Here is a 16,734-nt window from a genome sequence, read left to right on the forward strand (position 1 = left end):
TGAACATTTCTATAAAAGTGCAAAAACATATATTTAATCCATTACTAATCCTGCATCAGTCATGGACTCCATTACCACTTGCCTGCATCTTTTGCTATTCTATTAACTGCCTTTTGTGCTTTCTCAGATTTGGAGATTGTTATTTGCACAAGGGTTGGCCTGACTGGACCATCCTTAGCCATTTCTGGAGGTATATACAACATATTATGCTTTTAAATGCCACTTCTGGCTCACCAAGATCTTTTTGTAAATTTTTTATTGAACTTTCATGTATTTTATATAGAACATCTTAATCACCTTTATACGCCTTCCTCATTGGCACCCTCCCATAGGCCCCACTGGATTTCATGCATTCCACCATTTGTGTTAATGCATATTGAGTCAAGTTAGTGTCCCCAGATGTCCCTCAGAGCAAGTTCATCCACTGAGGTCTAGTCAGCCTATCTAGAGTCTCTCCTTTTACGATCATCTCTCCCTCACCCAGCAGTAAGGAGCTGCCACTAATTCTTCAACTAAGATTGGGGCCTGCTGTCCATTTCCACAGTTCCGTGCTGGGTTTTTGTCTGTTTGGGTTTGGATGGGTGCTGTGCATGCTGATACCATTGTTGTAGGCTCATATGAGCAGGGTCCCAGGAGCCTGTAGGGCTCTATTTCCATATGGTCATGCACCTCTTCCCCTGGCTCTTACAGTCTTTCTGCCCCCTCTTCTGTGATGGTCCCTGAGCCCTGAGTGGGTAAACTATGCAGGAGTCCTGTCCAAGGACTCACACTCTCAGACTCTCTTACTCTCTATGCTTTAGCCATGCAAATACTCTCAAATAAATGCTTACAAACCACATACAGACACACATTAAAATGATCATGCACGATGATGAAGTTGGTTTTATTCCAGAGATGCCAGGATTGGTCAATATTCATAAGTCAATAAATGTTATGAATCATATAAATGGACTCAAAGACAAAAATAACATGATCATCTCAACAGATGCAGAAAAGCCCTTTGACAAAGTTGAACATGGATTTATGTTCAAAATCCTGGAGGGAGCAGGGTTTTTATTAATATGCTTTAGGACTATACTTATACATGTTGCTGTCTTCTTGCATTCCAATGACCTTCTTTAGGAAATTTTAGTTTAAGTTTCATTTCTAGTATCATTTGGTCTTTTCAAATCTCTTTTCTAAATGCAGTAAACTCCATCTTATGAGACTTGTCCTTACTTGAATTGCTTGGGTTTTAATTCTCTAGGAGTTTTAAGGTTCTTAAATGAGATAGATAACCACACTTGCCATCTTCATTCTATGCACAGTGCTGTCATTTAGAGCAGTTTATGAATAGCTTCAAAGTCACTGTCTTCAATCATTTTTCAAAGAATGGTTTCTGTACTGATTACAGTGAGGAGTAGGAAGGTAAAGGGTGGGAAATAGTGCTGTTCCCCTTGTAGTTGATATTTTTGAATCTTATGAAAAACAGAATTATTTCCACTTATGAATTTTTCCCTTGTCTACTCAGTTTTCAAAAGAAAGTACTCCATTTCGTCAAACTCACTTTCCCTCAATCCATTAAATTTCCAAGAATAGCTTCTTAGGTCCTATATGCATTTTCATGTTTCTGTAGATTGTATATTGTTTCAGTATATTTGCATCTGTATAAACTTTCTTTTTGATATTGTTTATACATATGCATATATATACATGTATATGTATATATATATGTATGTGTGTATATAGGTATGTGTATATATATATGCATGTGAGTATATGTGTGTACATATGTGTGTACATATGTATGTGTATATATGTATGTGTGTATATGTATGTGTGTATGTATGTGTGTATATGTGTAATTGTGTATATATGTATGTGTGTATATATGTATATATGTATGTGTATATATATGTATGTGTATATGTGTGTATATACATGTATATGTGTATATATGTATGTGTGTATATGTATACATATACATGTATATATGTGTGTATATATGTATATATGGATATATATATGCCTGTCACAAACTCTGCATACTCTTTCCCATGCAAGAATTTGTTGACTTTGTGTAGTTTAAACTTTGGGTGTCTATTTTTCAGTAATGTTTTGACTATGATTTTTATCCAATTTTTGTTTGGTTCTGGAGTATTAAGTTTGAATACCTTCTATTGTTTTCACTAATGAAAATTGTGTATTTTCTATATTGGCAAGGAATGAGAACTTATATCATAGTCTTAAATAGAGTACTTACTCTGCAGACCTGCAAATGAATGTGAATTCTCATTTTCCATGAAGATGTGTGTAACCGTTAAGTTACTAATGAAATAGCTGTAGAATGGGGTCAGAGTGGATCTGCTATGAGGCAGACTCAGGTCAAATTTTCATTTGTCTTTTTTCCATTTGGGATTCAAATGTGAGTAAATTAATTTATAATTCCCTGTAGGATGGTTTTAGAACCCCTAACCCTTTAAGGATGATCTTATTAATGGTTACAAATCTTTCAGAGGAAGAGCGGGTGAAGGTTCATATTAGCATGCATGTGAAATTTCCATGAAGATCTTCACTATGAGTACCTGTGCCTCCACTTTTCTAGAACTTTGGGTCTGTGAACAGATTCATATTTGGGAATTTTATAGAAAACTGTGACTTTCCACAAGAACTAAACATTTTCCTTTGTTTGTATTGAAGTTGCACCATATAAACAACTGTTTAGTAATCTACCTTTTGATTTTGCTCCTGATACCCCATGATCAAAAAGTCATAATCACAACTCACTCTGAGTCAAGTCAGTTACTTCCCTACCTCGGTCCTAAAATGTGGATACCTTTCTCACCATACTTCAGTGATCACAAGCTCCTTATTTATGCCTGACATTAAAGCATACTTTATCATCACTGATGCCAGACAAGTGGTTTTAACTGCATTGTCTCCACACAGCATCATCCCTCATCTACAGAGACCACGGAAATGCTGTTTGAAGAACTGCTGCTCCTGCAACAGTGGCTTTCTGAGACTTTACCAAAGACATGTCTTCTGTGCCTTCTCAAATAGGAGAATAAAGAATGAATTATGCACGATGGATCTACTCCAGTTTTTTTCTCTTTCTTATATAAAAGAATTTGTCCATCTAAACTTCATTTAGAAAGGGCCTTCAAGTAGGTCAAGCAAATATTTAACACCACCCCCTTGCTGTTCTGGAGTGTTGCAACCACACCTCTTGTTTTTGGAAACTAGGTGATTGTGGTCTATTTCTTCTTCAGTATTTGTTCTAGTCGGCTGGGAGCCCATTTCACGACACCACTCTGATCTTTTGTTTAGTTGCTGCTAATAAAAATGAATGAAGAACTGTTGTGGTTTTTTGTGGGGGAGACTTTTTCAGACTCCTTAGTCACTCTCTAATCTTCCTCAACCTCTAGGTCTGGAAAATATAAATAGTGTGAGAACATAGGGGGATGAGAAACATTGATATTCTTTTGCAAAATAGTAAGGGAAACATGGTGTCTTCAAAGCCAGATGGAACTGTTTCTTTAGGCAAAGAAGGGAAAAGGAGCTGGCTTCAGGTGGCCAGGTAGACTCCTCCTCTATAGCATTGGGAAGCTTTCTGAGCTCTAATTATTCCAACTATTGCCGTCCTCAGAAGCCCATCTTTTGACTAATGCCTTAAGAGATTGGGAAGCATTGCGTGCTGTTTAAGCAATGCTGTGATTCAGCAAAACACGGAGTCCTCTCCCCATTTGCTTTACAGATCTTGACCTGATCACTGTAGGCATAAAATGCACAAAGAGACCATTTTAGTAGTCCTGGGAAGTTCTTGGGTTTCAGTTTGTGCTTTGAGGCAGGGGTGTGATGACTGGAGTTTCTTCAATCTTTTGAAGCTACCCGGTGCTGTTAGAGTGACCACCCCACACTGCCTTCTTGAATAATGTGTGTTCTTTAACCTCTCTTAGAGCAATACTTTAAATCAGCCATCCATGGATACCCTGGGTCTCAACAGGCAGTAATTTAACTGATTATGTTGCAATTGTATTTTGAAGGATGCTATTTTCACATCCCTTAATGCACTGGAAAATATTAGATTTTTGTTGTATTTCTTTCTGTTCAACTAAGATACTAATCTAAGATTACCAAACCCCATTAGGAAGCATAATTCACTCCCTTAAAAAAAAATCACAGAAATACACGTGAATGGTTTTATTGTTTGATACAATAAATAGGAGCCAACACTCTCTTGAACAGAAAAGTCCTTCTGTTGGAAAGATGCTAAGAAATTCAAGTTCTTTTCCTGGCTTTGAGGCACCAATTCTTCTGGCAGTGATCACTTCCTGTGTGTTTGCATTGCTTCTTTGGTGGCAGTACATGATTCTCTATTCCACTGATGCTGGCTGGAACCACAGCTTTCATTGGCCGAGGAGAGTCTTGAGATGTTCTTGTTCAAGTTGGCCTGCCTTCATGCACTCCCACCCTTTACCCGCTGGTCGTGCTCCCAAGTAACTGCTGGTCAAAGAAGAGAAGAAAAATCTGGAGGGTTTGGCCAGGCACTTACCCATAGTTTGAAGTTAAGCCTCCTCAAGTTCAGCATAGAAGATCTGATCTTCTGAGAACCTGTGTTCATAGGCACTTCAAATACATGCTTGTGTTCAACACCACTGTAGAACTGCCCTGCAGTATTTCATGCATACAAGTAATGGATAAACTATATGGAGAGCCCAGTTTTCAAACACACACACACACACACACACACACACACACACACACACACACACACACGCTATTTAAAATTAGAAGTGGCCAAGACTCCACCACAGAAATAGCTTTCTATGATCACCATAGGTGTCTTTACTACTACAGGAGACTGGCTACTGTCCTTCTATGTCCCATAATACCCAGGTGTGCAGAGTCTGCTTTACCATCTTTCTAGTCACAGCCCCAGGAAACAATCTCTAAAGGCCTTGCTCTCAGTCACCACTGTTCTATCACCAAAACATTTAGCCAGCCATCCAAGATCCTGTACTTGCATTGCAATTGACACAAAGTTGGGAGAACGAATACCTATCTTCAAATGATTGCATAAATTATGATTCCTGTCAAGTATAAAAGGTACTGTTCTAATTTACCTTCTCCATTGCTGTGAGAAAACATTCTGACCAATACCAACTTGGGGAAGAAAGTGTTTGTGGCTTACATGTCGTGGGTCACAGTTCATCAAGGAGCCCAAGGTAGGAACTCAGGGCAGGAACCTGGAGGCAGGAGCTGGAGCAGAGGCCATAGAGGAATGCTGCTTACTGGCTTGCTCCTCTGACCCATGCTCAGTCTGCTTTCTTTTACAACATAGGCCCAACTGCCCAGGGGTGGCACCACCCAAACTCAGCTGGGCCCTCACTCATTACTCAACAATCAAAACAATGCCCCACAGACATGGCCACAGGCTAGTTCAATGGAGGGAATTCCTCAATGGAGGCTCCCTCAACCCAGCTATCCAGCACAATTGACCCCTTGTCAACTTGACACATAAACACAACACTATTAAATTATAACCTTTCTATTTCTTGTCCCCAAGATATGATGTTAACATTAACATCACATAAGACAGTACAACCTTAAAAGCCCCACAGTCCTTAAAAAATCAAAACACTTAAAAGTTGACAGTCTCTTTTAAAAGTCTCTTAACTGTGGACTCCTGTAAAAATCCAAAACAATATTGTCTTATTTCAAAGGGAGGAACTGGGCACACCTAAGCAAAACCTCAGTCCAGCAAAGTAGCTCAAGGTTGGACACCTGGGATTCACTCACCATCTTCTGGGCTCCAAAGGGTTCTGGCAGCTCCACTTCTCTGACTCTGCCGTCCACAGCACACACAGCTCATCTCGCAGACCCAGGCCAGCTCCATTCCATACCTGATGCTGTTCTTGGTGGCTCTCCCACAGTCCTGGAATCTCCAAAAAGCTATGGTCTCCACTGAAACTGAGGCTGCATCCTCACCAATGGCCTCTTCTTGCCTCTTCAGGTGCAAAGCCTCAGAATCTCTCCATGGCCTCTTCAGTCCTGGAGTCTTCACTGCAACTGAAGCTGTGCTTTCACCTATGGCCTTTCCTGGCTTCTCAGAGTGCCAAGCCTTGGCTGCTCTCTGTGACCCCTTCGTGATTTCAACACCAGAACCACGCAAGAGACTCTTACACATTACCAAGTCCTGCTTCCAGCTAGAGATGGAGGCTTGGGCCCCTCTCAATCACAGCTTCACTGTGCTGAACCTGAGGAAATTCTTTCCAGATCTCACCACAGTGATGCTGGTCTCCTTACTTACAGCTGAGTTTTCAGCCCCAGCCAAACAGCATCAATTGTACCAGTAAAGCAAAGGTTTTACTTCAGGCTCTGGTCTCTTAATCATAGCTGATTCTTCCGTCCCAGCCAACCAGAAACCACAGATCCTCAATTCAAGATATCTCATAAACAGCCCTGATAGTCTCTGCTTCCCTTTGAAGCTTCACCAGTCAAGCCTCCATCATCTACAACTCCTTCAGCATAACTGTTCCAAGCTCCACAGCAACAAACTCTAAGCACTCAATGGCTTTTCCTGTCCAAAGTTCCTAATGCTTCCACAATCCTCTCAAAAACAGCTGAGTCAGATCTGTCACAGCAATACCCCATGATCCTAGTACCAATTTTTCTACTTTGCCTTCTCCATTGCTATGAGGAAATACTCTGACCAATACTAACTTGGGGAAGAAAGTATTTGTGGCTTATATGTCCTGGGTCACAGTTCATCAAGGGGCTCAAGGTAGGAACTCAGGGCAGGAACCTGGAGGCAGGAGCTGGAGCAGAGTCCATGGAGGAATGCTGCTTACTGGTTTGCTTCCCTGGCTCCTGCTCAGCCTGCTTTGTTTTACAACATAGGCCCAACTGCCCAGGGGTGGCACCACCCACAGTGGGCTGGGCCCTCCCTCATCACTCAGAAATCAAGAGAATACCCCACAGACATAGCCACAGGCCAGTTCAATGGAGGAAATTCTCATCTGAGGCTCCCTCAACCCAGGTGTGTCAAGTTGACCCTAAAGCTATCCACCACTGGTGTTTACAGGTAGTCCCAAAAAGACAAATGTCAATGACACCGATGAGTAGCTGTGATGCACCGAACACAAAGTCCTGTAGTCAAGTAGAGCACAGATGAACAATACAGCAGTGGGAGTAATAGATACCACACGTTAACTATACGTCAAACATTGTGTTAAGAGAATGTATTAGTTACTTTTCTCATCCCTGTGAAATAATATATGACAAAATCAATTTAGAGAAGGAAGGGCTTACTTTAGTTTACGCATGAGGGTGCTGTCCATCATGGCAGGGAAGCATAGTGGTCAGAGCGGCTCTAGCTGTGACAGCAGAAGCTTGAAGCAGTGTCTGCAGTAAGGAAGTACATCGTGTCTGTAAGGAAGTACATCGTGTCTGCAGTAAGGAAGTACAGAGAGAAGAGTGTTGATACTCAGCTCACATTTCCCTGTTTTTGGTTGTATTTAGCCCATGAGTCACTGTCTCCCACACTGAGGGTGGGTGTGCTAGGCAGCATTGATTGTTAACTTGACAAATGCAGGCAGAGGGAAACTCAATTGGGAATTTTCTCTATTAATTTGACCTATAGGCATGTCTATGAGGCAGGTAGTCTTGGGTTGTATAAGAAAGCAGGCTGGGGCTGGAGAGATGGCTCAGGGGTTAAGACCACTAAGCTCAGTGGCTGCTCTTTCAGAGGACACGGGTTTTATTCCCAGCACCCATATGTCAGCTAACAGCCATCCATAACTCCAGTTCCAGAGGATCTGACACCTTCTTCCGACCTCCATGGGCATTTCACAGCACAGCTACACTCACATACATTCAGGCATTACACTCATACACAAAAAATAAAAATAATAATAAAAAAGAAATAAAACAAAGAAAGCAGGCTGAGCACAAGCCAGAGGAGTGAGCCAGTCAGCAGTGTTCCTCCATCATCTGTTCCTGCCTCCAGACTCTTGCCTTGAGTTTTTGCTCTGACTTTCCTTAGTGATGAACTGTGTGTGACCTGGGAGTTGTGAGATGAAAGAAACCCTTCCTTTCCCAAGTTGTCTTTGGTCAAGTTGCTTAACCACAGCAATGAAAAAGCAAACTAAGACAGTGGGTTTCCTTCTTTACTTAAACATCTCTGGAAACACACAGCTATACCCAGAGGTGTGTCTCCTAGGTGATTCTAAATCTAGTCAGGTTGACCATGAAGATCACAGAGCATAACAGACACTTTGATCATGGATAATATATGCCCTGAATAGAAATGACTAAAGTGTGGCTTGACGAGGTTAAGTATTTTGCTCATATTCACAGGTTTTATAAAAATGACAGAACCAAGACATAAACGAGAACCATTGGACTGCAGAGCTGACCTCATCCCTGCAGTGTACTCTTCTCAAGCATAAAGCGTCTGTAAGCATCATGTCTAGTCTACACTGGGTCTTAATTCCACAGAGACTTTTAATAATATTCTATTTATTCATTAATAATTTCATACATGAGTGTAATGTATTTTGATGGTATGCACTCCCATTCCCTCACTTATCCCCCTTCCACTCCCTCTGGAATCCTTCCCAACATGCCCCCGCTATGTTCTGGTCTTGCTATAGCCCCAAAGAAAAAGGCCCTCCCCCAGCAGCCATTATCTACCAACAACAGCCCCTCAGGTAGAGGTGGCCTTATGTGGCCTTCCACTTCCCTACTGAGCAGTCAAGGGGCTTGATCTTCTGGATCTTTTGCAGTGTTTATACAATCACTTCACCTGCAGTGAGTTCATAGTGTGACAGCCATATCATGTTCAAAAGACATCATTTCACAGCACTCCTCCCCATGCTCTTGTTCTTGCATTCTCTCCACCTCCTTTTCTGTGATATTATCTGAGCCTTGGGATGGAGGAGAATGCAGATGTCCCATTTACGGCTGATCACTCAGCATTCTCACATGTTGATCAATTGTGCGTCTCTGCATAAACCACTGTTCATTTCAAAAAGAAGTTTCTAGGGGCTGGAGCGATGGCTCAGTGGTTAAGAGCACTGGCTGCTCTTGCAGAGGACCCAGGTTCGATTCCCAGCACTCACATGGCAACTAACAACTGTCTGTAACTCCAGTTCCAGGGGACCCAGTGCCCTCTTCTGACCTCAGTGGGCACTGCACAACACGGGGTGCACCTACCTACATGTAGGCAAAACTCATACACATAAAATATAAATAATAAAGTACTAAAAAGAAGCTTCTCTGATCAAGACTGAGAGCAACACCAATCTATAATTATATGTGAATTACCATGCAACATTACAATTGCCTGAATAAAAAAACACTTACTCAACTTTAGTTTTTAAGAGTGTATCCAAACTCTGAGGACACCTGTTCCCCAAGATGTCTCTGGGAACTATGCCATCCAACTGTGCTCTGTAACTGTGTCCTAGAACTATGTCAGACCACACCCACACTTTTATTCCAAATCTTTTATCCAGCTTCAATTGGAGAACTACAAACTCAGATCCAACCTTGTCTTATCAGCAAGAAGCCTTTCTCAATTTTCATTGGTTTCAATGAAGATGTGCACTCACTGTCTTTCAGCACTTTGATATGTTAATCCTCAAGCATGCCCACATTCCTTCATTATCTTGGGGTGGAGGTCATTTCCACCCTTCCCTCTCCCCCCTCCAACTCTCTTCATGCTTTCCCCACTCTCTCTCTCAATTTCTTTTCCTTTCTTTATTATTGTTACAGATAGATGATAGATGATAGATAGATGATAGATAGATAGATGATAGATAGATAGATAGATAGATGATAGATAGAAAGATAGATAGATGATAGATAGATAGATATAGATAGATAGATAGATGATAGAAAGATCGGATGATAGATAGATGATAGATGAGATGATGATGATGATGATAGATAGATAGATAGATAGATAGATGATAGATAGATGAGATGATGATAGATAGATAGATATATGATAGATAGATAGATGATAGATGAGAGAGAGCAAGAGAGAGAGAGAGAGAGAGAGAGAATAGATATCCAACCCAATTGGTCAACCCTAAACACATGTACACAGGAGTACCACTAAATGGATTCAGTGTATTATATGTATGTATGTATCTGTATGTATGTATGTATCAAAGTGCTGCATAGCACGTTATGACACTATGAGAGTTAGCCCTTAGGGAGGGGTTTCCACATCAGTTATAGTTCAATTTCTCCAAGCTCTATATCTGAAGTGTGTGTTGTCTTCAGCAATAGGGTCTTACCTACAAGTTCTGGCAGAAAACTAAGAGCTCAGGCAATAGCCTATATCATTTGGGGAGTCTCTTGGACTGCCCTGACCAACTTGATATCCTACTACAGAGATACTTTCTCAGCAATGTTTATTATTATTCTTTTCACAATATCTAGGAAATGGAAATAATCTAAATGTCCCTCAACTGATGAATGGATAATGAAAATGTACACATACATAATGGCATTCTATTCAGCTCTAAAGAAAAATGAAATGAAATTTGTAGGCAAATGGGTGAATCCGGAAAACATACTGAGTGAGGTAACTGAGACCCAGAAAAAACAAAAACTGCATGTTCTCACTCATTTGTGGATCTTTAGATATGAGTGCATAACCTGAGGAAACCACAGAGCCCAGCAAAACATAAAGAAACCATGGGGAGAGGGGGAAGAAGGAGTTTGAGAAGTGGGGATAGAAGGACAAAGGGGCTATCAAGGGGGAAATGGGGAAAGTGGGGCGACTTTAACTGGAGAGAGCAGAGGAAAGGTAGTACAGGAGGAAAGGGAGGAAGGAGAGAGAAATAACACTAAGACTATCTGGAAAACCATAGGAAAATTATTGTTTCATAATCTTACTTAAAAATACACATTAAGGGTCTGGAGAGATGGCTTAGTGATTAAGAGCACTGGCTGCTCTTGAGAAAGACCCAGGTTCAGTTCCCAGCACTCACATGGTGACTAACAACAACCTTCAGAACTCCAGCTCTGAGGGATTCAATGTCCTCTTCTGGTCTCCATGGGCATTGCATGCATGTGATACACTTACATAAATGCAGGCAAAACACTCATACACATAGTATATAAATTAAATAAATAAATAAATAAACACATTATACACACATACACACACACATATATATTATATGTGAGTTCCTGTGTACAGCTGAAGATTATCTAACAAAAGTCTCAGTTCCAGGCAATGGAAACCTCCCTTCGAGTTTTTATGTGTTCTTGGATTCAGTTTGCAAGTATTTTATTGGGAATTTTTGCATCTATGTTCATGAGGAAAATGAGTCTGCAATTTTGATGCTATTATTATTGTTGTTGTGTCTTTATCTGGTTTGGGAAACAGATTATACAGGCTTCATAAAAAGACTTGGTAATGTTCCTTTCTTTCATATTTTATGAAATACGTTGAGAAGCATTGGCATTAGGCTTTCTTTGGAGGTCTGGCAAAATTCACAATTGAATCCATCTGGATCTGGATTCCATTAGGTTGGGATATTTTTAATTTTGGTTTCAATCTCACTGGTTGTTGTATATCTGTTTAAATTGTTTATCTCATCTTTATTTAATTTTGGTAGGTTATATGCAACTAAAAATTCAACTAAACTACAAGGAACTATATGCAAAAAAATTCATACATTCCTGTTAGATTTTTTTCCAATGTGATGGAATGTATGTTTTTAAGGTTAGACTTAATTATTTTGTGAATTTCATTGGTATCAGCCACAATGGCTCCAGTTCATCCCTAATTTTATTAATGTGAATCTTTTAGTCATTTCATTTGGTTATTTTGGCTAAGGGACTCTCAATCTTATTTATTTTTTTCAAAGAATCCAGTCTGTTGGATTATTTACATTTTTGTTGGTGTTGTTTTTTCTGTTTCCATCTTATTAATTTCTGTTCTGATCTTAATGATTTCGTTCATTTGGCATTTGACATGTTCCTTTCCCAGGGCCCTAAGGTGTATCGTTATTTATGTGAAAGCTCTCTGATTTTTTTAGATGAGGTCTCACCATGTAGCCCTGGCTGGCCTGAAGCTCACTATGTTGATGAGATTTCCCTGAAACTCACAGAAAGTCACTTGCCTCCGCCTCCTGAGTGCTAGGATTAAAAGCATGTATCACCAGCTGAGCTCTCTGATTTCTTAAATTTAGGTGCTTGGAACTATAAACTCATATGATTGCTTTCATTATTTCCCACAAGGTTTTGTATGCTGTGTTTTTATTTTCATTAAATGCTGGGAATGTTTTTATGCATTTCTTGATTTCTTGAAAGATGCATTCATTGTTTAACAGTGTGTTGTTCAGGTCTGTGAGTTCGTATATGATCTAAAGACTTTTGTTGATTTGTATTCGTACTCCATTTTGATCGAACTACAAGGAACTACTTCTCTCACCTATGTTTGTTAAGATTTGATTTGTGTCCTATTATATGATGTATTTTTATTTATTATTTTTATTTTTTGTGCATAGGTGTATTGCCTGCATGTGTGTAAGTGTACCCGTGTCATGCAGTGCCTACAAAGGTCAGAAGAAGGCATCGGATCCCCTGGAAGAGCAGATAGTGATCTTGACTGCTGAGTCAGCCCCCTTTAATTTTCTTTTTATTCTTACCTGAGTTAGAAGTATGTAGGATGAATATTTTTAATATTATAAGAAGCAAAGTGTATGAAACACCCTAGCTAAGCAGTACATAAATAAGACCAAAGTCTTTCAGCAGGCATGGTTCAGAGACAGATAGGAAGGTTTACTATTAAATCAGAAATAAGCTAAATCAGAAAGGGCTAGCCAGATGGCTGGGTGAGTAAAGTGGCAGGCATGCCTGAGTTCATCCCAGGAACCCACATTGAGTGGAATGAGAGAATCAACTCCACAAAGTTGTCTTCTGGGCTCCACATGTACCCTAGGACGTGTACCAACCCACATGCCTATATATAAATACATCACCCACAGAACCAATAATAGTAATTTCTTAAAAAATGATCTCTATAAATCATGATTAGGACCCAAAATAATCAAAGACAAAAGTGTAAGTAAAGGACGTTAATTTTTTTTCTTGAATACATTCTCACTTTGGCTGTATATTACTATACAGTAGAGTTAGGATGGTTGTTGGCCACCATGAGAGTGCTAGAAATCGAACCCAAGTCCTCTGTAAGACCAGTCTGTGCTCTTAACCACTGAGTCAACTCTCCAGCCCCATATGATGTACTTTAAAGAAAGTTCCATGGGCTACTGAGGAAATGTGGCATTGTGCATGTGCGTGTCCACTCCTGTAAGAGTGGGTGAGCCCTGTTATTGCCATTCTTGTTGTAGTTAAGAGTCTCTTAAAGGCCTGACAGCTCACTACACTGTACTTTCCCTCAATGTCTTGATAACTTACAGAGAAGGAAGGATGATGGAGAGAAGGTTTTTAAAGAAAGTTCCATGAGCTACTGAGGAAATGTGGCGTTGTGCATGTGCGTGTCCGCTCCTGTAAGAGTGGGTGAGCCCTGTTATTGCCATTCTTGTTGTAGTTAAGAGTCTCTTAAAGGCCTGACAGCTCACTACACTGTACTTTCCCTCAATGTCTTGATAACTTACAGAGAAGGAAGGATGATGGAGAGAAGGTTAAAAAAAAAAAACATATCTGAGCTAAACCCACACAGTTAACTCCTCATGTGGCCACCGAGGGGCTGTGGCATGAGGCTGCACTCATGTTATTTGTGCCTTTACCCTACTATCTGCATAACACCAGAACAAAGATAGCTCAGACCTGGTACAAGTAGGTCATCAATGGCAGCAGTGATCCCTACAGCCTGTTGCTAGTATACCGATGATGAACATGACTACGGTTCTTCCAGACCGCCTCATCGGCAGCTTCTCACAGTTCCTTTCCTTGTAAAATTCTACCACTGATAACAAAAATAACAATTACCCTTCCTGAGCTCTTAACTTTCCACTGAAAACTAATATTACTGAATCTTTAAAACCACTATTCAATATAATAATTTCAGGAGGGCCTTAAGAATTAGATATTCATGTGAGCATTGTACAAACTGCCCATGATGTGATAGTTCTTATGTCATCACCAAATAACTGAGTTTGTTACAACCACTGGTAGGCCACCCAGGAGCTCCTAAAGTCAACCATAGGATCACAACCTTCTTATGTTCCTGCTGTCCATCTTCTCAGTCTTCCCTGTCCTGACAGTGGAGACTTGTTTTGAGGCATTATTTGTACTATAAACGCTGACTAAAGACCAAGAAAAGGTAGAAATGAGTGTACAGTGCATGGGCTAGAATCTCTGGAGGGGTGGGGGGCAGTGATGAACCACCTTCATGTATTGGCCAGAAGTGTTCGCACATGTACTGTCCACAGTTTTTTCCGCATCTGAAGCCTAAAACATATGGTATCTTCAGGACTTGAAGCCAGTATGTTTCTAGTCACACTATAAATGATCTTTCAAACAACTCATCATATTAAATAATGGAAATACTGAGCAAATAAAGAGCCAGCTGGTTTGAAGTGCTTCATAACCAGAGAACGTCATGCCATAGCGTGGCAGTATAAAAAGTTAAATTCACACATGTTTGGGATTTCTTCTCTTTCAGGTATTACCTTATACCTTGACTGCTGATCTTCGAAGAGGCAGGAAATTACTGATGTCACTGTGAAGAACTGGTAACTGGTTTTCCTTTCTGGGTGCTTGTTTCTGTCAGCTGCATAAGCAGGAAGTGAAATCATTCCTAGTCACAGAGAGACAGGAGGACGTGCCATAGGCAGTGAGAAAAATTATCATGATCTGTTTAAATTCAGAAAGGTTACTTGCTACCCTGAGCCCTTTAAATTTATTTTTTATTGATTTTCATTTCATGTGTATGAGTGTTTTCTGCATGCAAATGCACCTGTTTCATGCAATGCCTGTGGATGCCAGAAGAGGGTGTTCAGTCCTTTGGAACTGGAGTTACGGACAGTTGTTAGCCACCATGTGGGAGCTGAGAACTGAACCTGGTCCTCTGGAAGAGCAGATAGTGATCTTAACTGCTGAGTCAGCCCCCTTTAATTTTTTTTTTTAATTTATTCTTACGTAGGATGAATATTTTTAATATTATAAGAAGCAAAGTGTATGAAACACCCTGGGTGTTCAGTCCTTTGGAACTGGAGTTACGGACAGTTGTTAGCCACCATGTGGGAGCTGAGAACTGAACCTGGTCCTCTGGAAGAGCAGATAGTGATCTTAACTGCTGAGTCAGCCCCCTTTAATTTTTTTTTTTAATTTATTCTTACGTAGGATGAATATTTTTAATATTATAAGAAGCAAAGTGTATGAAACACCCTAGCTAATTTAATTTATTCTTACCTGAGTTAGAAGTACGTAGGATGAATATTTTTAATATTATAAGAAGCAAAGTGTATGAAACGCCCTAGCTAAGCAGTACATAAATAAGACCAAAGTCTTTCAGCAGGCATGGTTCAGAGACAGATAGGAAGGTTTACTATTAAATCAGAAATAAGCTAAATCAGAAAGGGCTAGCCAGATGGCTGGGTGAGTAAAGTGGCAGGCATGCCTGAGTTCATCCCAGGAACCCACATTGAGTGGAATGAGAGAATCAACTCCACAAAGTTGTCTTCTGGGCTCCACATGTACCCTAGGACGTGTACCAACCCACATGCCTATATATAAATACATCACCCACAGAACCAATAATAGTAATTTCTTAAAAAATGATCTCTATAAATCATGATTAGGACCCAAAATAATCAAAGACAAAAGTTAAGTAAAGGACATTAATTTTTTTTCTTGAATACATTCTCACTTTGGCTGTATATTACTATACATTTTCCAGCTTTATTTTTTAATTAAAGTGGTGTAAAGTGCTGAGAAAAGATAATCTCAGACTCCATTTGTCTATTTTCTTCTGTAATATAAGTAACAAGCTAAATATCTGTATCAAACAAAATGGTTACTTTCCTCCAACTCACACTGTTCAGCATCTGGGAAACATTTGAGGTCACACTTCATGATCCTCAGATGAAATCACCGAGATGCATCAAAAATGAGGGCATTCCCCCAAAGGTTGGCAAAAGAAAATTTTGAAAATGAGCTCTTATCTTCTTTCCTAGATCTGATCTTTACTGGAATCCAACAAAATGGGCAAAGCCCGTGAACAACCGGGAGGCTGCTTCCACAATCAGTCAAACAATCACAATGAAACAGGCACTTCAAAAGGGTGTTCTTGATCCATACCTTATTCCCCGTGCTTTACTTCGGCACCAACTTCCAAAGGGCAATTCAGTTATTTCGATCACCAGTTGGAATGCAGCCCCTCTCTTGATAACCTAACAGTTCATTCCACTACGGCCACAGAAAGTCAGCCTAGTGTGCCGTTGAAAACGGAGCAAGAGAAATCTGCATAGGAGCCACGTGCTACCGATCATGGGACCAATTTTTACTTGTTCCAAGTAGGTTCTCAATCCTTAGTTATCTGTAGTTAAAATTCTATTACTATTTTGGGGGAAAATATTAGCAATTTTATTTTACATTCTATCTGAAATACAGCAATTTCTTCAATTTTCTTTTCGTCCTTAGAATACTATTCTGGAAATTTCAGAAAAAAAAAAAGAAATGTTGGCTATATCCCCTTTTACTTCATTATATTTTATTTTATTTTGTTTAGGCACTAAAAAAAAAATTGGCACTGGACATATG

At 40.0% G+C, this 16,734-nt stretch overlaps 2 long non-coding RNA genes across 2 annotated transcripts in view; both read right to left on the reverse strand.

Moving 5' to 3' along the window:
- Positions 1 to 4,167: 4,167 nt before the first annotated feature.
- On the reverse strand, positions 4,168 to 6,031 carry LOC115072278. Its single transcript, XR_003851327.1, has 2 exons — positions 5,782 to 6,031; positions 4,168 to 4,485 (listed from the first exon to the last, which is right to left on the reverse strand). It is a non-coding gene; the product is annotated as an uncharacterized LOC115072278 (long non-coding RNA).
- A 900-nt stretch (positions 6,032 to 6,931) lies between these two features.
- LOC115072279 overlaps positions 6,932 to 16,734 on the reverse strand; it is an 11,376-nt gene continuing 1,573 nt past the window's right edge. The window contains exons 2-4 of the long non-coding RNA XR_003851328.1: positions 14,643 to 14,770; positions 7,294 to 7,431; positions 6,932 to 7,131 (exon numbers count right to left, since the gene is read on the reverse strand). This is a non-coding gene — a long non-coding RNA (uncharacterized LOC115072279). The remainder of the gene's footprint in view (positions 7,132 to 7,293; positions 7,432 to 14,642; positions 14,771 to 16,734) is intronic.

Source organism: Nannospalax galili, unplaced genomic scaffold, assembly GCF_000622305.1.
Source record: "Nannospalax galili isolate Female #2095 unplaced genomic scaffold, S.galili_v1.0 scaffold220, whole genome shotgun sequence".
In the NCBI taxonomy this organism is placed as follows: domain Eukaryota; kingdom Metazoa; phylum Chordata; class Mammalia; order Rodentia; family Spalacidae; genus Nannospalax; species Nannospalax galili.